The sequence below is a fragment of the Scyliorhinus torazame genome, chromosome 14 (assembly GCF_047496885.1).
Source record: "Scyliorhinus torazame isolate Kashiwa2021f chromosome 14, sScyTor2.1, whole genome shotgun sequence".
NCBI lineage: Eukaryota > Metazoa > Chordata > Chondrichthyes > Carcharhiniformes > Scyliorhinidae > Scyliorhinus > Scyliorhinus torazame.
The window spans coordinates 20,843,961-20,869,712 of NC_092720.1; positions in this window are offsets into that span (position 1 = coordinate 20,843,961).

A 25,752-nucleotide genomic window follows, 5' to 3' on the forward strand; every position below is an offset into this window, starting at 1 on the left:
GTGGTTTCACAGGTCGGTGCAACATCGAGCGCTGAAGGGCCTGTACTGCGCTGTAATGTTCTATGTTCTATGTTCTATTTTCCAGCACTTGGCTCATAGCCTTGTATGCTTTGGCATCAAAAATATATGTCTAAATACTTCAGTGTTATGAGGGTCCCTGCCTCTATCACCTTTACAGGTAGTAGTTCCAGACTCCTTCCACCTTCTGGGGGAAAAAAGATTTTCCTCACATCCCCTCTAAACCTCCTGCCCCTTACCTTAAATCTATTCCCCCTGGTCATTGATCCCTCCACCAAGGGGAAAAGTTTCTTCCGTCTACTCCATCTATGCCCCTCATAACGTTATACATCTCAATCACGCCCCCTCAGTTCCTTCTGCTCCAAAGAAAACAACCCCAGTCTATCCAATCTCTCTTCATAAGTAAAACTCTCCAACCAGGCGACATCCTGGTAAATCTCTTCTGCACCCTTCCCAGTGCTATCACATCCCTCCTATAATCTGGATTCTAGACCTGCACACAAAAGTCTAGCTGTGGCCCAACCAATGGTTTACACAGTTCCAGCACTACCTCCCTGCTCTTAAACTCGACACCTCGGCCATTAAAACAAGTTTACCATATGGCTACTTTTTCCACCTGCCCTGCTTACCTTAGGGGATGGTTTACATGCGCATCAACATGCGCTGATCCTCGGTGCTTCCCAGTGTCCTGCCGTTTATCATGTATTCCCTTGCCTTGTTAGTCCTGCCCAAGTACATCACCTGACACTTATCTGGATTGACTCCCATTTGCCACTGATTCACCCATCTGACCAGCCCATCTATATCCTCCTATAATCTAAGACTACTCCTCACTATTTACCGCCCCACCAATTTTTGTATCATCCGCAAACTTACTGATAACCCTCCTATATTCAAGACTAAATTATTTATATAAACCACAAACAGCAGGGGCCCCAACACAGAAGCCAGTGGGACCCTACTAGACGCAGGCTTACAGTCAGAACAACACCCCTCAACCATCACCCTCTGCTTCCTGCCACCCAGCCAATTCTGGATCCAATTTGCCAAATTTCCTTGGATCTCATGGGCTCTTACCTTCAATATCAGTCTCCCATGCAGGACCTTATCAAAAGCCTTGCTGAAGTCCAAGTAGACTACGTCAAAGACATTGCCCTCATCTACACGTCTGTTGACTTCTTCGAAAAATTCATCCAAGTTGGTCAGACATGACCTCCCCTTAACAAATCCATGCTGACTGTTATTGATTAATCCCTGTCTCTCAGAATTGCTTCCAATCATTTCCCCACCACTGAGGTTAGACTGACTGGCCTGTAGTTTCCTGATTTATCCCTTCCTCCCATCTTGAATAATGGCACCACATTGACTATCCTCCAGTCCTCCGGCACCTCTCCTGTGGCCAGAGAGGAATTGAAAATTATTGCCAGCGCCCCTGCTATTTCCTCTCTTGTCTCACTCAACAGCCTGGGATACATTTCATCTATCCCTTGTGATTTGTCTACTTTTAAGTAAGACAGACCACTCAGAACCTCTTCTCTGTTGGTATTAATTTCTTCGATTTTATCACAGTCCCATTTGACAATGTTTGTTTTGTTTGGCAAACCTACTGGAGTTTTTCGAGAATGTAACTAATAGAATAGAACAGGGAGAACCAGTGGATGTAGTGCATTTGGACTTTCAAAAAGTTTTTGATAAGTCGCACATTAGAGGTTAGTGTGCAAACGTAAAGCACATGGGATTGGCATGGATTGAGAATTGGTTAGGAACCAGGAAACAGAGTAGGAATAAATGGGTCTTTTTGGAGATGGCAGGCGGTGGTGACTAGTGGGCTCTGTTATTGAAAATATGGAAAGATATGTCATTTGAAACGTGGAAGTCTGGCAATATCTGGTCTGAGAGAAACATGAGAGGATACAGGGAACAATCCCACAAAGGGTTAACAGCAGCTGCAAAGAGCAGGATTGTAAAATGCAGATAGCCTTGGTCAAGCAGGCTTAGCAAACACACAGGATTTTGTTTGAAGCCAAAAACAATGGCTCACACCTTCATTGAAATTAACTATCTTAGTAAACAGCTGGAAAGGAAAGGATGAGGTTCAGTTAAATTTGGTAATAACTCTAGGTGTGAAATTCTGCCAATACCAGATAAATTAAAGAAAACTGGAGACTATCAGTCTACGAGAAACATAATTCAAAGCCAAAATCAAAGTCAAAATTATGAGCTGAGGACACAATTGGAAAATAAAACTATAGAAATGACAGGAGCCAAACCAAAATTCTCTTGAAACCAAAGCATTTTTGAATATCACAGAGGAACTTTGAACATCACAAAGGACACAATGTAATCAGATCTATGTTGTATTAGAATGTTTAGATCAAAGATACTTTTTACAATCAAAGAAAATCAAGAGTTACTTTACAATAAAGTCATAAAAACTAGATAACTGTTAGAAAAATATATAAACCCGAAGAAAGGGGACAGCCAGCAGAGCCAGCTCTCACAACTCGGTACATGGGAAAAATAGGACATAGCAACCGAGCTAACTGGCAAATACATCTAAAGAAGACCAAATTTAAAAAAGAAGATTGATTGTCAAGTTGGGCCTGAAGGTCCCTTCAACCAACCAGAAGGATCCAGAAGCAAGATCTTTTTACCTTTCTGTAAAGACAGTAATTGCAGCTTTTAAAAGAAAAAATATAATAATAAAATAACTTAATTTAACCTGAAATAGTGGTTATTCCAAAGTCTACTTTACTTACTTAGCAATGTGGGACCCAGGATCGATGCTACTAAGTGGTAACTAGATGAAATCTTCGGTGAAGGTATGGGTTATACCGGGGGATAACTTGAAAATATAGCTTGACCTGAATAGCACCCACTGAAGCCTGCATCGGAGTCAGGGAGTGAGAATCCCTGTTCACCATTTAGAATGTTGGCCCTTTTTGGTATAGGGGGACTTCTAAGAATAGTGGTGAGTTTTCAACAACAGGTCCCGCAGGGATCAGTGCTTGAGTCCCAGCTATTCACAAGATACATCAATGATTTGGATGAGGGAATCAAATTTAACATTCCCTAGTTTGCTGATGACACAAAACCCGGTGGAATCCTGCGTGGTGAGGAGGATGTAAATAGGCTTCAAGGCTGTTCATGCATGTTGAGTGATTTGGCAAATATATGGCAGATGCAGTAGAATGTGAATAAGTGTGAAGTGATCCACTTCGGGTGAAGAAACAGAATGGCAGAGCATTTTTAAATGGTGATAGATTGAGAAATGTTGATGTGCAAAGAGACCTGGGTGTCGCAGTACACCAGCAATTGAAAGCAAGCACACAGACAGAGCAAGCAGTTAGGAAGGCAAATGGTATGTTGGCCTTCATTGCAAGAACACTTGAGTACAGGAGCAAGGATGTCTTACTGCAGCTGTACAGGGCCTGGGTGAAATCACATCTGGAGTATTGCGTGCCGATATGGTCTCCTTATCTCAGAAAGGATATACTTGTCATAGAGGGTGTGCAGTGAAGGTTCACCAGACTGATCCCTGGGATGGTGTGACTGTGGTATGGGGATAGATTGGGTCGACGAGGCCTGTATTCACTGGAATTAAGAAGAATAAAAGGGATCTGCTTGAAATGTATAAAATTCTGACAGGGCTGGACGTACTGGATTCAGGGATGACATTTCTTCTGGCTGTGCGGGTCGAAAGCAAGGGAGTCATGATCCCAGTATACAGGGTGGACCATTTCAGATTGAGATGAGGAAAACAGAGAGTGGTGAACCTATAGAATTCTCCACCCTGGAAGGCTGTGGAGGCCAAATCACTAAATGTATTTAAGTCGGTTTTCTAGACACAAAAGGCCTGAAGGGGTATGGGGCGAGAGCGGGAGTGTGGTGTTGAGGAGGATCAGTTATGACCACATGGAACGGCTGAGCACGCTCAATGGGCCAAACGGCCTACCCCTGCTTCTATTTTCTCTGTTTCTATGTTTCTTGCGACTTTGATAAGAGCCGTTCTCGGTACAGTGACAGGTACAAAAATCTAATTGGAGGCATTCAAACATGGAGTTCTGGGAAAGATGGGCACATATTTAGGAGACAGTCAAAAATTTTGGATACGTAAAGAGAGTTGCCACTGAACCAATAATTTACTCCCGGGTAGCAGATCAACTCCGAAGGAACAATGAACACTGATAGACTTGCACTGCCAAATCTGGGCCAATGGATCTAAAAGTAGGGAGACATAAAGCAGGCCGTTGAGTCACTATTTTTACAGTATTGTACAATATCAAGATCTAAATGCACTGAATTATTCCCATGACTTAAATATATATAGCCACTGGGCATGAGCACTAAATGAGACTCACGAACTCTGTGCCCCAGGCCCCCACTCCCCTATTTACGTTTGTCGAACGGACACTTGAAAAATCTTCTTACCATTAACAACAAAGTGATGAAGCTAAAAAAAAAGTTGGTTCTCCGTTACCCAGAAGTTACTTGCTTCATAATCTGAGCATCACATTTTGCGGGACGGCCTTGCATCTACTGTTGACAGCGTCACTTTAATAGAAAATTATCTTTATCGCAATGCAAAGAAAGATAAGCACTGTAGTGTAGCCTGCAGCAAAGGCAGGACAACCTTGTGAGTGATCAATCAGAGGGACAACCGAAGCTCTTGATGTCCCATATCAGTATCTCCCTGACCATCCATGCCTGACCTTAGCACAGCCAGGCTGATAATATCAAAGGGATAATTTAATGGGTGTGGGTTGGGAACTGGAGTAAATCCACCCCGTCCCACGCTAAGGATATTAGAGACTTTAACCCGTTCCCTTCCAGCAGGCTGCTCCATTTTTTGAACAGCTGCCTTTATTTACAACTAGTCCCTTGGCACCTGTTTCCATACACATCTTGTGCTGATGTTGACAGTGCTGGTACTAACTTGCGAAGGCCACCAGCCAGTCTAGACTGTTTTTTTATTTTTACAAACCTTCTAATTCTGGCCTCTGGTGCTCCCTCAACTTCCTTCATTGGTGGCTGTGCATTCAGCTGTCCAACCCCTTACACTCTCGACCCTCCCTCAAGAACTCTGCCTCTCAACTCTCCTCCATTAAGTCTTCGTTCAGAGCCAATTCGTCGACGAAACTGGAAAAGTGGAGGCTGCTGGGAAGAAAGCTTTTACCGGGATCTTTAAATTATGGAGTTATTCCATCGAAACCATCCTATCTGGCTGCATCACAGCCTGGTATGGCAACTGCTCGGCCCAGGACCGCAAGAAACTTCAGAGGGTCGTGAACACAGCCCAGTCCATCTCACGAACCTGCCTCCCATCCATTGACTCCATCTACATCTCCCGCTGCCTGGGGACAGCGGGCAGCATAATCAAAGACCCCTCCCACACGGCTTACTCACTCTTCCAACTTCTTCCATCGGGCAGGAGATACAGAAGCCTGAGAACGCGCATGAACAGACTCAAAAACAGCTTCTTCCCCACTGTCACCAGGCTCCTAAATGACTCTCTTATGTACTGACCTCATTAACACTACACCCTGTATGCTTCATCCGATGCCAGTGCTTATGTGGGGCAGCACAGTAGCATTGTGGATAGCACAATTGCTTCACAGCTCCAGGGTCCCAGGTTCGATTCCGGCTTGGGTCACTGCCTGTGTGGAGTCTGCACATCCTCCCCGTGTGTGCGTGGGTTTCCTCCGGGTGCTCCGGTTTCCTGCCACAGTCCAAAGATGTGCATGTTAGGTGGATTGGCCATGATAAATTGCCCTCAGTGTCCAAAAATTGCCCTTAGTGTTGGGTGGGGTTACTGGGTTATGTGGATAGGGTGGAAGTGTTGACCTTGAGTAGGGTGCTCTTTCCAAGAGCAGATGCTGCCTCGATGGGCCGAATGGTCTCCTTCTGCACTGTAAATTCCATGATAATCTATGATTATGTAGTTACATTGTATATGTTGTGTTGCCCTATTATGTATTTTATTTTCTTCCCTTTTCTTCCCATGTATTTAAAAATTTGTTGAGCTGCTCGCAGAAAAATACTTTTCACTGTACCTCGATACACGTGGCAATAAACAAATCCAATCCAATCCAATCGATGTTAGAAAAAGACGTTTCTACTTGCGGGAGAGTAGAACCATAAATATAAGATAATATTCTACCAGGGAATTCAGGCGAAGATTATTTATCAAAAGAATGGTTTAGAATGTGGTGAATAGCATAGTTGCATTCAAGCTCATGAGGCAGTAAGAAATCCTAAATCGAAAGGTATGCTCAGATGTCAAGGCGAATTTAGTTGGGAGAAGGCTGGAGTAAATCCCAGAACAGATTAATGGGCAGTCAGACGTGTTTCTGTGCTGTTCATACTATCAAACTCCATGTAAACATTTAGACCTGAATTCAACAGGGTCGGACCAATTCCCTGCTCAGCAAACCCAACCTGGTGCTCTGTGCCCCAGAGTGTCAGATTGTTGTTCTGGTGGGCCCAGGTTTTATAAGAGTTGTGGCGGACTACCCCAGAAACAAGGCAGTATCTGACGAGCGGAGCAGCCTTGGTGGACAAGCACTTTGCCAGAGCAATAGAGAAAAGTAAAAAAAAACAATTCTCCAGCCCTCATCCCTCACATCCCCTCATCTCCCCATAGACTCACTGTGTCCCATCCATACCAATCCATGCCACCTCATGGCCTACCCATTCCCCCATCGCTCCTCATACTCTCCATGTCAACCTATGCCACTCTACCCACCCCCGTGGCCCTTCATAACTCCAATGCCAACTTATGTCCCCCTACCCATCCCTTTGTTCTCTCTGTGCCAAAATATGCCCCTCAACCCATCACCCATGGCCCTTCATACAATCCGTGCCAATGTCTGCTCCTATGTCCACCCCGATGGCCCCCACACTATCCATGCCAACCTAAGCTCTTCTGCCCACCCCTGACCCTTTATAGCCCCAACTCAGTGAAAACTCATACCAATCCATGCCCTCACCCACTACCGTTTGCCTTTACACCGATCATGCCAACCAACCTTGCATCCACCATGGAATTATCTCAGAACCGATGCTGAGATTTAAAACATTTCTTTAGCATCTGTTGATTAATTCACCATTTCAAAGAAAAACATTCCCATTCATAAAAATCCATTCACGACATTTAATTTTGCTTTAATTCCTTATAATGACCAGCATTGGAATTCATTGCCCCGTTCAAAGAGTTTAGAAGCACTTTGTGCTGTTAATTAACCTGTGAGCTGACAGGCACCCTACTGTAATGATGAAGCATTGAGAAATCAGTCATGCAGTACTAATCCTGATGTGGAGATGCCGGCGTTGGACTGGGGTGAGCACAGTAAAAAGTCTTACAACACCAGGTTAAAGTGCAACAGGTTTGTTTTGAATCACTAGCTTTCGGAGCGCTACTCATTCACCTGAGGAAGGAGCAGCGCTCCGAAAGCTACTGATTCGAAACAAACCTGTTGGACTTTAACCTGGTGTTGTAAGACTTCATACAGTTCTAATCCTGTAATGAGAACTCTTAGGCTTAAGTCTAAAGACAGAGTGGAATAGCATGCACAGATTTTTATTTAAACATACCGACAGTTTTTATCAAACACTTAAAAGGCAGGAACTTTAAAGGCCTTGACAGCCTGACAGCTGGAGAGCTCCTTTTGAAAGCTCTCCTTATTAGTTCTGTTGACAGTTGCTTTTGACAGCTCCCTTAACAGTTCCAATGAGCTTGACTGTTCCATTGAGTTTATTCACCTTTTACACACATTCGTGTCTACTTTTGAAAATCACGAAGGGCAACTTACTCCTTCCAAAGGGTAGTTTACCTCTTCCAAAAGGGACCTGACCTCCCCCGAAGGGGTCCTGTGGCCATGTTCAAAAGGATAGCATACCTCTCCACTAGGGTACCCCACCTCTCCAAAGAACTCTGTCAGCTTTAGAACTTCTCCTACAGGTCATAGATCATAGAATTTACAGTGCAGAAGGAGGCCATTCGGCCCATCGAGTCTGCACCGGCTCTTGGAAAGAGCATCCTACCCAAGGTCAACACCTCCACCCTATCCCCATAACCCAGTAACCCCACCCAACACTAAGGGCAATATTGGACACTAAGGGCAATTTATCATGGCCAATCCACCTAACCTGCATATCTTTGGACTGTGGGAGGAAACCGGAGCACCCGGAGGAAACCCACGCAGACACGGGGAGGATGTGCAGACTCCGCACAGACAGTGACACAATGCCGGAATCGAACCTGGGACCCTGGAGCTGTGAAGCAATTGTGCTATCCACAATGCTACTGTGCTGCCCATAAAGTCTAAAGGTCTAAAGTCCCAATGTCCTGTGTTTTGGACACCCCACCACCAAAAATCAGATCAGCTTGAGACAGCCGCACTTTAGCACGTGCAGTTGCCTCCGTGAAGCATCGATGTGCAACTTAGGCCCGATCCTATTCCCACATGAAAATAGTAGGAGCTGCCATTCAATTGCAGCAGGACTTACAGATTCAGGAATTTTCTGCCATTTTTGCAATGATGCAGGGGTTCTCCAATATTCTTCTCACGTTGTCAACACTTGGGGAAATAAAAGCCGCAATACTTGCCATGATGCCAATCTATACTTTAATATAGAAGGAACAGAATTAGAGAGGCTCCTTGATTTGACCCACTGAATAAGACACTGATCTCTGTATTAACCACTGACGCTTCCATTGATCTACGATCCATCAAAAGGAATAGTTTCTGCAGGCCCCTGCAAAGAACTTCAAACCAATAAAGATGGCATTTTCTACAGCACCGAGATCCTGCGGCATTCCTTAAATCTAAAGACTTCAGATCATAACCTAGGATGAGACTTCAGACCAGCACTGAGGGAGCGCTGCACTGTTGGAGGCCCCAGTTATCCCAGGTGGACGCAAATGATCCCATGGCACTGCAGACATTTCAAAGAAGAGGAGGGGAATTTACTTGGTGTCTTGACCAATACGCATCTCTCAACCAACATCACAAAAAAAATCAGGTTATTTGGCATATTATCATATTATTGTTTGTGGGATCTTGCTGTGCCTCCTCTATCTTTACTATGATTGCACTTCAAAAGTAAGTCATTGGCTGTAAAGCTCTTCGAGATCTGTGACATGGTTGTTCCATAAATACGAGCCTTTCTTAAGGAGCTTGTAAACATGACACTCCCATGCTGCTTCCTGCTCTGCACAAGCTTCAATGCTTCTCCCCTTTTTCTTTGCTGTTTTCTTTTCTGAGGGTTTTTACCGCTGCTCAGAACCATGCTGCTGCATCGCGAGTGTAAATAGAGCAGGCTGTCAGTCGTCTTATCAAACTGTCAGTTGGCTTATCAAACAGGCATGCCCCATGGGAGAAACCAGTGCCACTTTCAGTTGGCGTAAATTGGACTAATTGCAGCCTGTCTGCAGCTGAATCCTGACATGTGACAAGAGAACTGTTAACACGGGAGATATCCGAAGATTGACCTTCATGAGAAGTAAAAGGGGCACGGATTCCAAATGCGTGTTAAGGCAAGAGTGGGCAGTTCCTCGATCCTGCATTCTTATGGAGTGCGTGTGTGTGTGTTGGATTTCGATCAGTTCCATTTAAAAGCTCTCATTATCACGAACGCCATTTAAACAGGTCATGCCTGGTTTATCCATCACTGCCCATATAAATGTTGGCAGAATACAGATGTTAGCCTGTGATGCCAACCATTACAACCAAACCCAGAGGGGTGAATAAATCCCTCCCTTCCTTAATCCCGAGGTCGCTTACAACAGAGTTTGAATTGTGATTTTTCAATTCAACATTTGCCTGACCGACAATGAAGATATATGAAAAAATAAGCCAGCCAGGGTCACTTGAGTTAACGAGTAAGGAGTTTGTTTTGTTGTTAAAATCTCACTCAGATCAGACTTATTAAGATGGAAACATGTCCTGAATCCTGTGATATACACATACCCTGGCGTACAAAACCAAACAGGTTACAGGGTGGAGGATGTGGAATTGACAAGGAGTAAAGACCAGAAGGAAAAAGAGAAGTAGACATTCCGATGTTCCTTCGGAAATCTTGAAATTCTAGTGCTATTGTGCCGATGTAAGCTGGTTGTTCTTCTTTGTTCAACTGTAATCGATCTTTTTCCAAAGCGGATGATACAGCCCTTGAAGGTCTAATCGATCAAAATTCTCTCTCTCTCTGTGTTGCAGTCCAAATTGTAACACAGGTAGTTTCCCGAACTTAAGAATAGCAGTGTGAGAGGTGATGTTACATTCTGAACTCTTCATTTAGATGGTACTGGTACAGATCAAATCTGTACCGGACCTTAGAAAGAGCACCCCACCTAAGACCACACCACCACCCTATCCCCGCAACCCCACCCAACCGTTTTTGCACACTAAGGCCAATTTATCATGGCCAATCCACCTATCCTGTACATCTTTGAACTGTGCTGGGAAACCGGAGCACACAGAGGAAACCCACGCAGACACCGGAAGAATGTGCAAACTGCAGACAGTTGTTGCCTTTCTTTTCCTGTGTGGCTCTGCTGTAACTACGGCAATCAGTGGGTTTGCCCTCCTTTCTTTTGGTATCTATATTCTAATGCTCAGAGTTGCCAGGTATCTAATGATACCACCACAAGGTTCAACCGGCTATCGATCAAAGAGCCAAACACCAGTTAGTTAGTTCAAGGTCAAGGGTAATTTATTTACGCACAATTAGTCATGCAACATAAACACTATTAGTTAACTATACCTATCGACTGAGACAACCTGTACTTAACTTCAGGCACCCGGCTTAGGTCAGAGGAACAGTGGCCGCTGTTCGATTCTGGATCTATCGGGTCTGTAGGAGTAACTGCTGCTCAGCTGGGCTCATCCGTCTGGTAGTGAGCGTTGAACTTGGACTTGTTTCTGGTGTTGCTGAGATTGGAGATGGTCGTTGCCAGGGCGCCAGGTCCAAAAGATGACGAACATATGGTGGACTCTCTTCTTATACTTGGAGGTTTTTGCGCTCTTTCGGGCGGTCCTTCAGTTTGGACCCCACTAATTGGGTGATCCCTGATCACTCTGTTCGATTCCTAACCAATAAATGGGCGGGGGTCTCGATGGCTGGGCGTGTCCCAAGCAGTCACTGACCCTGTTGTTTATGTTTCTCTAGTACAGGGAGTGGCGCCGAAATGTCTGGGACTGTACCGGTCGCTCGAGTACCAGTCCTTCGTCTTGGTGAAGATGGGCCATCAAATGCTAATCGGCCCCATTAAAATGCTAATTGGTCAGAGTTTCGATACCGTCTGGACTCCTCGCTTGCAAATATACATTTCAGGCTCTGAGCCTGCCTGAGTCTTGCTTTGTCCATTTTACCCTCTACGCTTTGCGAGTTTCTCTGTTCCTGGTTGTAAGTGGCCATCCCAGATGGCTACACAGTCACCCAAGGTCAGAATTGTACCCTGGAGCTGTGAGGCAGCGGTGCGAACCACTGTGCCACCGTGCCGCTCCTGCAGGGTGCAAACATAGTCGCAATAGGCTGAATGGCCTCCTTCTGTGTTGTGAGATTCTATGACGTGTAATAAAATCTCTCTCTGGATATAAGCATGTTGCTAACTTTGGTTGGCTCTTAATTTGTTGCCCGTTGTGTCTTTACTTAATTTGCTCTGTTTCTATAACCTTTGCTCGAGAGTCGCCAGGTATCTTTATGATAGCGCCACGAGGTTCAAGTTCAAGTGCTGATCAATAACTCAATACACCAATTAGTAAGATTCAAATCAAAACACATTTAATATACACAGTCAATCACTACTCATGCATAAAACTCTACTTACTAGACTATCTCGAACACTAAAAGGCCTGTACTTAGCTTCGAAACTGGCCCACCACGTCAGGGGAACAAATGGATTTTTGTTCGATTCTGAGCCTGCTGGATTCAAAAGCTGGTATGGACTGGTAGCTAGGAGCGCCTATCTCGTAGCGTGCGTTAACTGGAGACTTACTTGGTTGATGCGGCAGCTAGGCAGTCACTGTCAAGGGTTGTTTCGAGCTGCTGAGTGACCCTGCCAAGAAGAACAAATTGAACTTGGGGGCTCTACTTTATAGTCCCCAGGGGCTTCATGCCGTTCGGGGCGGACCCCGTATCTGGTTCCAAGTGATTGGACTAGGTTCCGATCACTTGGATTGATTTCTCCAAAGCTGGAGCCGTTCCCTGGTTGCTGGGCGGTCCCTGAGTGTCCGTTGGCCTCCCTTTGTCTTGGCTCCTGCTGGCGCCGAGGAGTCTGGCTTGGCCTTATTTACCATAAATGTTTCAATTGTTCCCGGGGATCGCTCATTAATACGCAGATGGCTGTTGGTTTCAGTGTTGTCTGGGTTTCTGCAGGTTCTAATACAGAGGAAACTTTGCACCTGCTAGTTTATCCTGGCTTGACTGAATTTCCCTGCATTCTTTGCGGATCTCCATTTTAAGTCGGGAAGTGGCCAACCCAGGTGGCTACAAGTATGCCTGCATGACGAAGGCACACGAGCATTCCAGGGCAAGATCACAGAGGAATTAGGAAGCACAATTGTCTGACGTTTTTCCCATCTCTTGTCATCTTCAGCCAGAATGACTGATTTTACATTTGAGTGATGTGCAGCTCCAAAATTCTTGCCTCCCTTCCCCAGCAAGTCAGACTTCCCAGTAACAGCAAGAATTGCCGATGGTGCCAGGGTGTGGGTCGGAATTAGGGAGGTGCCAGATTGGGAGCCAGAAGGCCCTCCCCCAGCAGATTGGGACTTCAGGAAATTCAGGTCAACCTCACTTTGCGAGGTTCAGCTTTTGGAATGCTCTCACCGCGAATCTCATTGAGAGAAACATCAGTAGAGCTGTGAGATTGAGAAGTCCTCATATTATCTCCAAGGAACCTGGATTCTCCGATCCCCGACTCCGAAATTGCGTTCGGCGACGGGGCGGAGCATCCTCGATGACGGGGAAATCGGGGGCAGCGCCGCTTTCGTGATCCTCCGCCCCCTGAAGCAACGTACTCGCAGAGTACGCCGCACACCGTATCCACGGCCTCCGTAGTTGGCTGAGCCCCACCCCACGATGCTCCGTCCCCGATTGGCCGATTTCCCGACGGCACGGGACACGTGTGGTCTCACCCGCCGGGAACTCAGCGTGGCGGCTGCGGACTCAGTCCAGCGCCACCACAGTCGGGGGAGGGCCGATCCGTGGGCCGAGGTGGACAGATTCGGGGGCTGGGGGCACTGTGGCGGGGCGATCTGGGGCGCGCGACCCGGCCGAAGGTGGGGGACTATTTCGCGGGCCGGGTCTGCGAGTGGCATCCGCCATGAAGCCCGGCGCGGCCGCTGCAGGCCGCCGCTGTGCGCATGCGCAGCCACGGACCGGGCAATTCTCCAGGCCGTATCGACAGCTAGAGCCGGGTGCTCTACGCTGCCTCTCTGCTATCTCCTGACAACACGGGGCATCGATGGCCGTTTTGCGCCAGTTTTCCTGCCACCGTTCCCATGCCAGCGTGGGGGACATAGTCTCCAAATCGGAGAATCCCAGCCCCTTGCCTGTTAATCATTGTTTGAACAGCTGTTGTTGTTCTGGCACTGACAGAAAAGTGTCTTATTTCATAAAAATGCCCCTGATGTCTGCTCCAACATGTAAGCAATTAAGTTGGTGCAGCCAAGTTTTGCAATAGTCTGCAGCACACTATGGAGCAAGGGCAGAAGAAAACACATTGATAAGATGGATCTCTTTATTGAGGGCACATTCCATCAGCTCTGGTGAGCTTGTGGTAACGTCGGCGTCACTTTAGTGACATTGTCCACGTGCTTGACCTCACTCTGGCCAAATCTGATTCTGAAATCTTTTCCAACTTTCTTCCTCATCAAATATTTGAGCTGAATTTGGCTACAGCGCTGCACATTTTCTTTGCTTCACCAATGGCAACAGGACCTTCTGCCTCTGAGGCCCCGACTTCCCTTCACATGCTCTGTCAGTAAGGCCGTCATCCTCAGCTTCGCCAACCTCCAACCCTCAAACCATTGAAAGTCAGGATGATTTTGCTCTGTGGCTCACATTTACACAGGGAGCATGAAGGGGGCCCAATTTTGGGCTGAAGACCAAGGAGGTGGGCCCAAAATATCCAAGAGTTCATAGAATCGTAGAATTTACAGTGCAGAAGGAGACCATTCAGCCCATCGGGTCTGCACCCGTCCTTGGAAGAAGCATCCCACTTACGCTCACGCCTCCACGCTATCCCCGTAACTCCACCTAACCTTTTTTTGGACTCCAAGGGCAATTTATCATGGTCAGTCTAGCTAACGTGCACATCTTTGGACTGTGGGAGGAAATCCACGCAAACACGGGGAGAACGTGCAAGCTCCGCACAGACAGTGACCCAAGCCTGGGACCCTGGAACCGTGAAGCAACTGTGCTAACCACTGTGCTACCATTAACCCCATCCTGCTAATTGCCTTCCTACGTCTTGTAACTCAACAACAACTTGCATTTTTAGAGTAGCTTTAACAGGTTTAAATGTCCCAAAACGTGACTGAGGAGCAGTATCAGAGAGAATGTGACACCAGCCTCCCCGAACAGGCGCCGGAATGTGGCGACTAGGGGCTTTTCACAGGAACTTCATTGAAGCCTACTTGTGACAATAAGCGATTTTCATTTCAAGACACATGCAGGACAGATGGTCAAGGGCAGCATGGTGGCGCAGTGGGTTAGCCCTGCTGCCTCACGGCGCTGAGGTCCCAGGTTCCATCCCGGCTCTGGGTCACTGTCCGTGTGGAGTTTGCACATTCTCCCCGTGTTTGCGTGGGCCGCGCCCCCACAACCCAAAGATGTGCAGGCTAGGTGGATTGGCCACGCTAAACTGCCCCTTAATTGGAAAAAATGAATTGGGTACTCTAAATTTCTTTAAAAAAAGGACAGATGGTCAGAAGCTTAGGATTGAAGGAGCATCTTGAAGGAAGAGAGGAAGAAGGGTTTAGGGAGGGGTCCTCAGGACCTAGGCAATTGGAAACATGGATTCCCATTGTCACCCGCTTGATTGGCACCCCGTCCACCACCTCAAACATTCACTCCCTTCGCCACACACACTGGCAGCAGTGTTCACCAGCTACAAGATGCACTGCAACAATTTGCTAAACTTCCTTCCACAGCAACTTCCAAACCTGATGTGGTGTCCTTTATGTTGCTAAATTCAGAATGGTTGGCATAGTGTTCACAAAGGCCACAAAATAGTTTGAACAAAGCTATATATTTATTAACACTACTAATTTGGATTTGACACAAACTCCTAAATAATACACAGTTAACATATAAACTGCACTCATCCACAACTAATCTCCGTACTATGATAAACTATGATCTGCTCTTACTCACACTGTCTTTTCTTCAGTCTGTCTGTAGCTATGTCCTGCACTACTCTCCCCCACAAGGCTTAGTATTAATGGGCGGGATTCTCCGACCCCCCACCGGGTCGGAGAATCGGCGGGGGGGGTGTCGTGAATCACGCCCCGCTGCTCCGACGCCGGCTGCCGAATTCTCCGGCACCGGTTTTTGGGCTGGGGGCGGGGATCACGCCGCGCTGGTCGGGGGTCATTAGCAGTGGCCCCCCCCCCCCCCCGGCGATTCTCCGGGCGCCAATGGGCTGAGCGGCCGCCCGTTTTCGGCCAGTCCTGCCAGCGTGGATTAGACAGGGTGCATACCAGCAGGCCTGGCTTTGAGGGCGGCTTGCAGAGTCCTCAGGGGGGCGCAGGAGGATTCTGCCCCGGGGGGGGACGGGACCCCATGGTGGCCTGGCCCGCGATCAGGGCCCACCGATCTGCGGGCGGGCCTGTGCCGTGGGGGCACACTTTCCCTCCGCGCCGGCAGCTGTGAAGCTCCGCAATGGCCGGAGCGGAGAAGAAACCCCCTGCGCATGCGCAGGAACCACGCCAGCGGTTCTGCCCAAGCGCCAGAACACGCTGGCGCTCCTGCGCATGTGGCAACTTGTGCCGGCCAGTGGAGGCCCTTCGGTGCCGGTTGGTGCATCCATCCACTCCAGCGCCGGCCTAGCCCCCGGAAGTGCAGAGGATTCCACACCTTCCGGGCGGCCCAATGCCGGAGTGGTTCACGCCACTCTTTGGCGCCGGTACGTCCCGCCCCGCCGATTGCGGGAGAATCCCGCCCAATGTCTTATATACTTGTAACTGTAGCCCCCTCTAGTGGCTGTTCTCAGCCATTTCATTAACCCTTATATAAGGGTTACCCTTATGATAATACCACACCTGCGACCTCTCTCACCTCGAAGGACAAGTGCAGCAGGCGCATGGGAACACCGCCGTCTGCAAATATCCCTCCAGGTTGCACAACATTCCGGCTCCGCCATAGTGTCATTGTCACTGGGTCAAAAACGTGGAGATCCCTTCCCAACAGCACTGTGGGTGCACCCACACCACATGGATTGCAGCCAATGAAGAAGACATATCTTTTCAAGGGACATTAGGTGCGGGCAACAAATGCCTAGCCAGCGATGCTCCCAGCTTGCAAGAACAACAAAAAAAGCCTCAATGTGCTGTCAGGCTGGCGGAGGTTGTATGGAGGGACGAGGCCTTGGAGGGGTTTGAAAACAAGGTTGAGAATTCAACTATCTTGTCTGCATGTCGTAAGTGCAGAGGGAACACAAGGCCTGTGGAAACCCAACAGAGTTTCTCTTGATTCATTTGAATGGGTCGGAAATCAGGAAAGTTCTCGAATTGGCTTCAATTTTCCTGTGTCCACTGCTCTCAGACAATCCAATTACATCCTGTGTGTAAAGTTGAAAACCTCTCCAACACTATCCATTCCTCTGAATTCAAAATCAACGAATACAAAATTCCCTTTGGCTCGAGGAAGACTTTGATTGATCCGGAGCAGGAGATGGAGTGTTTGAATTTGATGTGGTGATAATCATCATCAAACAGAGACAAAAAGGCAATAAAATTAAATGCGCACAATCGACAATTGCTTGGAACCGAAATAATGAGCGGGAAATGTACGGAAAAACCTATCGAAGTTTGTCAACACCTGAGAGACAAGGGGCTGGTTTCTCCGATCCCCGATGCCGAAATCATGGGCGGGATTCTCTCAGCCCGGGACCGGGCCGGAGAATCTCTGCGACTGGCGCGAATGGCGCCACACCGCCCCGACGCCGGGACGCAATTCTCCGCAGAGCGGAGAATCGGTGTCATTGGCGCCGGCGTGGTCGGCACAGCGCAGGCCGGCGGCCGCCCTACTGGCCCCCCTCCCCCGCCCCGGCGATTCTCGGCCCAGGAGGGACCGTGTCAAAAAAAAACAAGTCTCGCCGACGCCGGTCACACCTGCTCTCAGCCGACGGGATCTCGGTGCGGAAGGGTCGGGGGGGGGCGGCCTGTGGGGGGGGGCGGGGAGGGGGCATCCGATCCTGGGCCACCGATCGGCGGGCTGGCCTATCTGGCTGGGGGCCTCCTTTCTTCCGCGCCCGCCCCTGTATCCCTGCGCCATGTTGCGTCGTGGCCGGAACGGAGGAGGGAGACACCGCGCGTGCACGCATTGGCGCCTGCGCCACTGCGCATACGTGGATCCCACGGCACCCAGTTCATGGTCGGATCACCAGCTGGAGCGGCGTGTACCGCTCCAGCGCCGTGCTGGCCCCCTTTAGGAGGCCATAATTGCTGATCCTGAGGCCGTGTTGACGCCGTCGAGAAACGTGACGGCGTTTCCGACGGCGTCAACACTTAGCCTCAGGATCAGAGAATCCCGCCCCGTGTTCGGTGACGGGGCGGAGAATCCCTGATGACGCCCAAATCGGGGGCGGCGGCACTTTTGCGATGCTCCGCCCCATTCTCTGAGGCCTGCCCCGCGATGCCCCATCCGCGACCGGCCGAGTTCCCGATGGCGCAGGACTCTCATGGTCCCAGCAATCGTGAACTCAGTGTGTTGGCTGCAAACTCAGTCCAGCAGTCGGGGGAGGGCAGTTACACAATAAATGGTAGAACTCTTGCGAGTACTGACAGGCAGAGAGATCTGGGCATGCATATCCACTGATTACTCAAATTGGCAACGCATGTGGATCAGGTGGTCAAGAAGGCATACGGCATGCTGGCCTTCATCAGTCGGGGCATTGAATATAAAAATAGGCAAGTCATGTTGCAGCTGTACAGGACCTTAGTTAGGCCCAATTTGGAATATTGTATACAATTCTGGTCGCCACACTACCAGAAGGATGGGATGCTTTGGAGAGGGTACAGAAGCGGTTTCCTAGGATGTTGCCTGGTATGGAGGGCATTAGCTATGAAAAGAGGTTAGATCAACTCGGTCTTTTCTCACTGGAACGACGGAGGTTGGGAGGTTGATAGAGGTCGACAAGATTATGAGTGGCATGGACAGAGTGGATAGTCAGATGCTCGTTCCTTGGGTAGGAGAGTCAAGTATTAGGGGACATAGGTTTAAAGTGACATGGGGAAAAGTTTAGAACAGATGTGGAAGGTTTTTTACTCAGGGTGACAAATACATGGAACATGCTACCTGGGGAGGTGGTGGGAGCACGTACATTAGAGGCATTTAAGGGTTCATATAGGCAAATATATGAATAGGGTGGGAATGGAAGAATACAGACTCCGTACAAGTATCCGGTTTTAGTTTAGGCAGTACCATGGTCAGCGCAGGCTTGGAGGGCCGAAGGGCCTGTTCCTGTTCTGTATTTTTCTTTGCTCTTTGTTCTTTGGGTCAACCCCACACATAACACCCTCACCCCCACACCACCCTCACCCGCACACCACCCTCACTGCCACACCTCCCTCACCCTCAACCCCACACCACCCTCACCCCACACATCCCTCAGCCTCACCCGCACCCGCACAACACCCTCACCCGCACACCGCCCTCACCCTCATCCCCACCCCACCCTCCCCCTCACCCCCGCACCACCTTCTCTCACCCTCACACCACCCTCACTATCACCCCTACAACACCCCCACCGTCACCAATCCCCCCCCCCACCCCTCGGCCCGCAGTGTAATCATGCGTCTTGCTTTATGTCTTGCAGGAGCAGCTGGAGATGGGGAGGGTCCATCCCACGCCGCATGGGTGGCCCAGGACAGGGTTGCTGCCCCACAGGGTTGCTGCCCCACAGGCAACCATGTGCCAGAGCCACCTGGAAATCACAGCGGCGCTCCTGAGCATGGCCTGTCACAGCAGGCAATAGCTGGGAACGTCAGCGGCATTGCCCAGGCGCCGGTCGACATGGCACAGATGCAGAGGGAGGTGGCTCAGTCCCAGAGGGAGATGGCGCAGTCACTGGCTGATGTGCCACAAACCCAGAAGGTGGTGGTACAGTCAATGTGTGATGTGGCGCAGTCCCAGACGGAGATGGTGAACTCCCTGTGCTCCATGGCTGCGAGCATGTAAACCCTGGTGGAGACCAGAGCGGGCCTCCAAGGACTGGGCTGCAAGGTGGCAGAGGAGCCTTAAGGGATAGCCCCGCTTGCACCACTCCTGTCCCATGGAGTAGCTCTTGGGCCATCGGGCACTCCAAGGGAGGAGGAGGTGATGGGGCCTGTGACAGTGACTACCGCAGGGGAGGCGCCTGAACACCGCAGCATCCCAGACTTCCCCCCCCTTGCCCTGAAGCATCTGGTGGGCAGCGGACAAATCAGGGTGGCACCACACCACCTGGGACACCCGAGCAGCAGCTGGGCCTATCCAGGCCCAGATGCCCCAGAAGACCCCCATCAACGGGATCCAGGTTACAGGGCGGGAATCACAGTCGGTCGCCTCCACGCCTGCTGTGCCATCTGGGAACTCACCTAGACATAGCGTTAGGGCCTGTAAGGGCAGAAAGTTAGACACTAGTTAAGTTGGCACGGGTGCAGGGCACAGTTTAGTTACAGGGGCTAGGGCACGAATCTGGATATGCATTGTCACATGAAACACCTGTTACCACTGTTACAACCTGCCTCAGTGCTCTGTCAGATGGGTGTGAGGGGTGGGCTGGTCTGGGTTGGCCAAAGAGGGGGGGGTGGAAATTGGAGGACGCTGTGGGTGGCCCAGGTTCCCCACCCTCGCCCCTCCCCCTGACCGTCCCCATCGCCGTCACCTCGGGAATTCGATGGGACCGTGTGATAGAATGGCCAGCTCGCATGCGGGGATCATCCATGTGGGCGGTGGAAAGTGCTATCGTGGGCAGGAGTCAGACTTTGTTATATGATGTGGAGCAACAGAGCTCAGTGCAGAGCGGGTTATCATCATCCTTCATTCCATGAACCAGACCCGCTGTTACTGCCAGCCCAGGGCCCGCAACCCATAGTGTGGCAGGTATGTATGACGGGGGAAGTTGCAGGCAGGGGCGGTGGCCGGGGGTGGGAGCGGTGTGGGTGTGGGGTGTGATGTCCGTGCCCATGGTCAGTTCCTCCACCCCCTAGTTGGTGAATCTGGAGGCGATCAGAGCGGCCTGTGCGCAACTGCCATGCTTCTCCCTTGCCAGCCTGGGCCCTATGTCCTACCCATCCTCCGCTTCCCCCATATCCTCCTCGTTGGACAACGCATGGCGTTCCTCCTCCTGCTCCAGCATGTCGCACCTCAGCTGAATTATGTTGTGGGGGACGCAGCAGATGCGGGCGACTCTCTCAGCATCATACTGGAGGGCCCCGGAAGAGTGGTCCAGGCACCTGAACTGCATCTTCAGGATGCCGATGCACTGCGCGATCATGGACTTGGTCGCTGTGTGGACATCGTTGTAGATATGCATCCCATCGATCACTCCCTGGTCCCGGGGCTTCCCATCGATGGTGGAGTACCCCACTGCCCGGGCATCCTTGTGGGTTTGGTCCAAATTAAAATGGATGTATTGTGTCAACTGGGCATATAGGGCCTCCGTGACAGCGCCGTACCCCTGTGCGCCAAGGTCTGTGAGATCCTGGACAGATACCCACTCAGCGCCTGGAAGGACCCCCTCGCATAAACGTTCAGGGCGACCTTCACCTTTACGGCCACAGGGAGCAGGTGTCCTCCCCCATACCCCCGCAGTGCCAGGTGTGCAATCATTTGGCAGATATGACGCACTGTCTCCCTGCTCGGCCCAAGTCTTTGACGGCATGCCCGGTCTGGCAGGTCGTCGATTGACAGGCAGTGCTGGTACATGAGAGGCCTCATGCGGCGCCTCCTTGGCACCTCCTCCTCCTTGGCCTGTTGGGCGGCTCACTCTCCATACCGGGCAGTTGCCTCCTGTTTTTCTGCAGCATGCTCCACTGCTGCCCGTTCCGCTGCTGCCCGTTCCGCTGCTGCCCGCTCCGCTGCTGCCCGTTCCGCTGCTGCCCGCTCCACTGCTGCCTGTTCTGCTGCTGCCCGTTCTGCTGCTGCCCGCTCTGCTGCTGCCCATTCCGCTGCTGCCCGTTCTGCTGCTGCCCGCTCCGCTGCTGCCCGTTCCGCTGCTGCCCGCTCCGCTGCTGCAGCTTCCTCCTCCTCGTCGAGCAGCTCCAGCTCGTACATCCCCCAGGGCTGCAGTGACCAGTAGGAAGGCCACCATTGCTGGTTGTATTCCAATATCCATTGTCTGCAGGGAGTGAAAGGCTGACATGTTAGCATGGTCTGTACCTCCCCATGCCCAACCAGGTCCACCGGGCTACATGGTGGCCCTGGTTTGCCCTGCGGCCTCCACCCCCGCATGACTCCCCCCCCCCCCCCCACACCCCCACATCTCCGCACCACTGGCCCCATCGATGGCCGGCACTGGCCTCTGGCCCTGGCATTGGTCCCAAATGCAGGAAGTACCATTGGCTGACACTGCCCTTGCCTAGGGGAATGCTTCACAGTTCCGCCCGGAGTCCCCGTGGGGGAAACGCTGGGCGTTGGCTCTGGGTAGGCCGCCTGTTGCCCCACCTGCGGGTGGGGGCGGGGATGGGGGGTATACCGGAGGGTTGGGTGGGGGTGTGGTGGGGTTGGGGCACCCATACAGCCGGTGTCACTCTGCAGAACCAGGGGCCAAGGTGAGTGGTCAGTGGGATGCGCAGCAAGATGGCTGCCCTGCAGGCCGTGGCAACGGCAGTCCGTGCTAGGACACCACCCCAGTCCCGTGGGGGGGGTGTCACCCGGCCACTCGGCCTGTTCCCCTTAGTTCCCCCCTCCCCGGGCCCTGGCAGGGCCCCCGCACTCCCGCACCAATGTCCAGCCCAGCAGCCCATGGTCGCACCTTTCTGAGTCCTACCTCCTTTCTCACTCCCTCATCAGCCACGATGCCGGTTTCCCGATTTTTATAAGCAAACGTCAACCTTGGAACTTGGCCCATTTGAGGAGGAGAATTGCGGAAGCCCCGGAGGACACCGGGTCAGGCCCACTGAGGACATATAAACGGTGTCTACTGTATGTGTGTTCCGGACCGCGTTGACGCCACTGTCGAGGCAACGGAGAATCGGGATTCGCTGTCAAATCAGCGCCCGCCGCGATTTTGGCATCGGAACCGATTCTCCGCCCAAACGTGTTTCACGATTTCACCGTCGGCCAACGGAGAATCCCACCCCGTTAGTCCAGAGGTAGAATTCTCCACCTATCCTGCTGCGTTTTCCGCTGCGGCGTGCTGTCGCTGCCAGTGGGATTCCCCGTTCCCGGAGCTGCCCAATGGGATTGCCCATTGTAGCCACCCCGTGCCACCGGGAAGCCGCAAAGAATCCCGCCGGAGGAGAATTCGCCCCCAGGTCTCTGGATTATTAGTCCAGTAACATCACCAGTGTATCATTCTCCATGCAGTTGCTGCAGCTTTTCTGAGTTAATGGAATGGTAGATTCTGTACTCTCGGCAGGGAAACGCCCTTCAGGAGGCAGGGGAACCACACGCTACAGTCACAAATACGCTCATGCTTATCATCTGGCCTGCACTCCCCTTGAATGAGGCTCTTGTTGAAGGGCTGAATTAGAAAATGTATCCTCTAATCCTGAACTAAAATCTGTAACTTCGATACAACACAGGCACTCCCTTCGCTCCCTTGGCGATATGTGGTTAACCAGGTCATTTTCTTGTCTTAGTGGGACGGGAGAGGTAAACCTCAGCCACCGTCAGAAGTCAAAGGCTACACTTCCTGTTAGGCAGATCATTGCTGTGATTGCATCTGGTATTTTATTGGAAGGCTCAATAAACCCCTGGTGGCAATTTAAACCAAGAACATGAGGTAAATCACATTGAATTCACCACCCACATAGTTGTTGCTGCCTGAACAATCCTATCCTGTGTGTTTTTGCTGATCTCAATCCCTTACTTTCGAAGACCCAGAAATTCCCCCCAGCCAGTTCCCCAAATGATGTAATTAGTACAATCTAAACATAAATTCCCACAAGAGATCAACAGCAACATATTAAAGTTAATTGAGCTGCTCTAAACTGTGCTTGTTTGGCATTGGAATAAGGGGCTGGTTCCCCGGCTGTTTCTTTAGGTTTTACAGAAAGGACTCATCGAGAGGCAACAGAGCGGGAGACCAACAGGAAGAAGGAGAGGAAAAGGTTTACTTTAATGGATCGGCAATCTTGCCCTTAGGACGTCCTGTGGTTTCCCTTCAGCCAATTACATAGTTTTGAAGCATACTCAGTGTTTTACTGCAGGAAATGTAGCAGTAAATTTGTGCACAGCAAGCTCCCACAAACATCGATGAGATACTGAGATCATCGACTTCAGGAAGCGGAGCCTGCCACACACTCCCGTCTGTATCAATGGCTCCGAAGTGGAGATGGTCGATAGCTTTAAGTTCCTGGGGGTCACTATCACCAACGGTCTGTCCTGGTCCACTCACGTTGATGCAACAGTCAAGAAAGCCCAACAACGTCTCTACTTCCTACGCAGAAATTTGGCACGTCTGCATCGACTCTCACAAACTTCTACAGGTGTGCGATAGACAGCATCCTATCCGGCTGTATCACAGCTGGTATGGCAACTGCTCGGTCCAAGATCGCAAGAAACTGCAGAGTGGTGAACTCAGCCCACCGCATCACACAAGCTTGCCACCCCCACATTGATTCTGGGTACACCTCCCACCACCTCAGGAAGGCAGACAGCATTATCAGAGACCCCTCCCCCCAGGCGTTGCCTTCTTCCAGACCCTTCCATCAGCCAAAAGGTACAGAAGTCTGAAGACCTGCACATCCAAACATAGGAACAGCTTCTTCCCCACAGCTACAAGACTCCTCAACGACTCCCCTGAAGAAATTGAGTTCTTTCTGTCCAGTCTGGTCTCAATCAAAAGGCTGAGTTCGGATTTAGAAATTCCTTTAGTTTATTTCAAATAGTTTGCAAGCTTACACTCCCTCTTATAAAGGCAGGAGACCCATGTCTCCTGAAACTCCCAGAGCGAGTGGGACAAAGGGAGGCAACACATGTGGTCTCATATACATTCATGCAGTATCAAGTTCCACATAGACGAATACAAGATTCTGATAGGCCCTTTCCTTGACCTGGTCATATAATCTAACTGCCACTGATTCTGATAGGCTCATTACACATTCCTTTCCTTCCTCTGGGCCTCTGCCTCCCAGCATCCTTTGTGCAAAGAACAAGTCCCGATAGCCACCCCTCCCCCTCTCGCCATGCTTTGTCCAATCTCTTTGTCCACTCCCTACAACCCGGATTAATGTCCACAATGCACTATTCTAACTGGTCATCCCAGCTCTTTTCTTTAGTTCAATTCCTCACCCCCTCGGACTGATCTGTTCCCTGTAAGAACACTATTCACGACACCGTATGCTGCTCTTGCTCATGTATTTGCTTTGTTTGGCCCCTTGTTCCGCACTGTAACCAATCACTGTTTGTCGATGTACCATTTGTCACTGTTCTCTGTTGATTATTTTTTTGTCCACAATGTACGTAATGTGTACGTTCCCTCGGCCGCAGAAAAATACTCTTCACTGTGCTTCGGTACATGTGACAATAAATCAAATCAATCAATCAAGATGATTATTTACTTTAGTGACGTAGCTTTCAAGATAAATATTTGCCAGGACGCCAGGGAGAATTCCCAAGCTCATTTTCAAAACTGTGCCTTGGAATCGTTGACATTTATCTGAGACATTGTTTGATATCCTGCCAGGAAGGCGCCACCTCCAACAGTGTGGCGCTCCCCCAGAACCGTGTCAGCCTAGATTCTGTGCTTAACCTTCTGGAATCTACAGCTGGATGACTTAAGAACAGAAACAACTTCAATTTGTGGATGACCTTTAACGTAATAAAATGTCTAAAGGGGTTTTCACAGGAACATTATCAAATATGGGATGTTAAAGATAGAGTCATAAAGATTTACAGCATGGAAACAGGCCCTTCGGCCCAACTCGTCCATGTTGCCCAGTTTTTACCACTAAGCTAGTTTTAGACTCCCCTACCTTTGGGAAAAGATGTTGACTATCTTATCCATGCACCTCATTATTTTATAGACCTCTATAAGATCACCCCTAAGCCTCCTAGGCTCCAGGGAAAGAAGTCCCAGTCATAGAGTCATAGATGTTTACAGCACAGAAACAGGCCCTTCGGCCCAGCTTGTCCATGCTGCCCTGTTTCTATCACTAAGCTAGTCCCACTTGCTGCATTTGGCCCATATCACTCGATACCCACCTTGCCCATGTAACTGTCTAACTGCTTTTTGAAGGACACAATTGTACCCGCCTCTACCACTGCCTCTGCCAGCCCGTTCCAGATGCTCACCACCCTCTATGTGAAGGAATTTCTCCTCTGAAAAGGTGTTGACTATCTAGCGTATCTATTTTG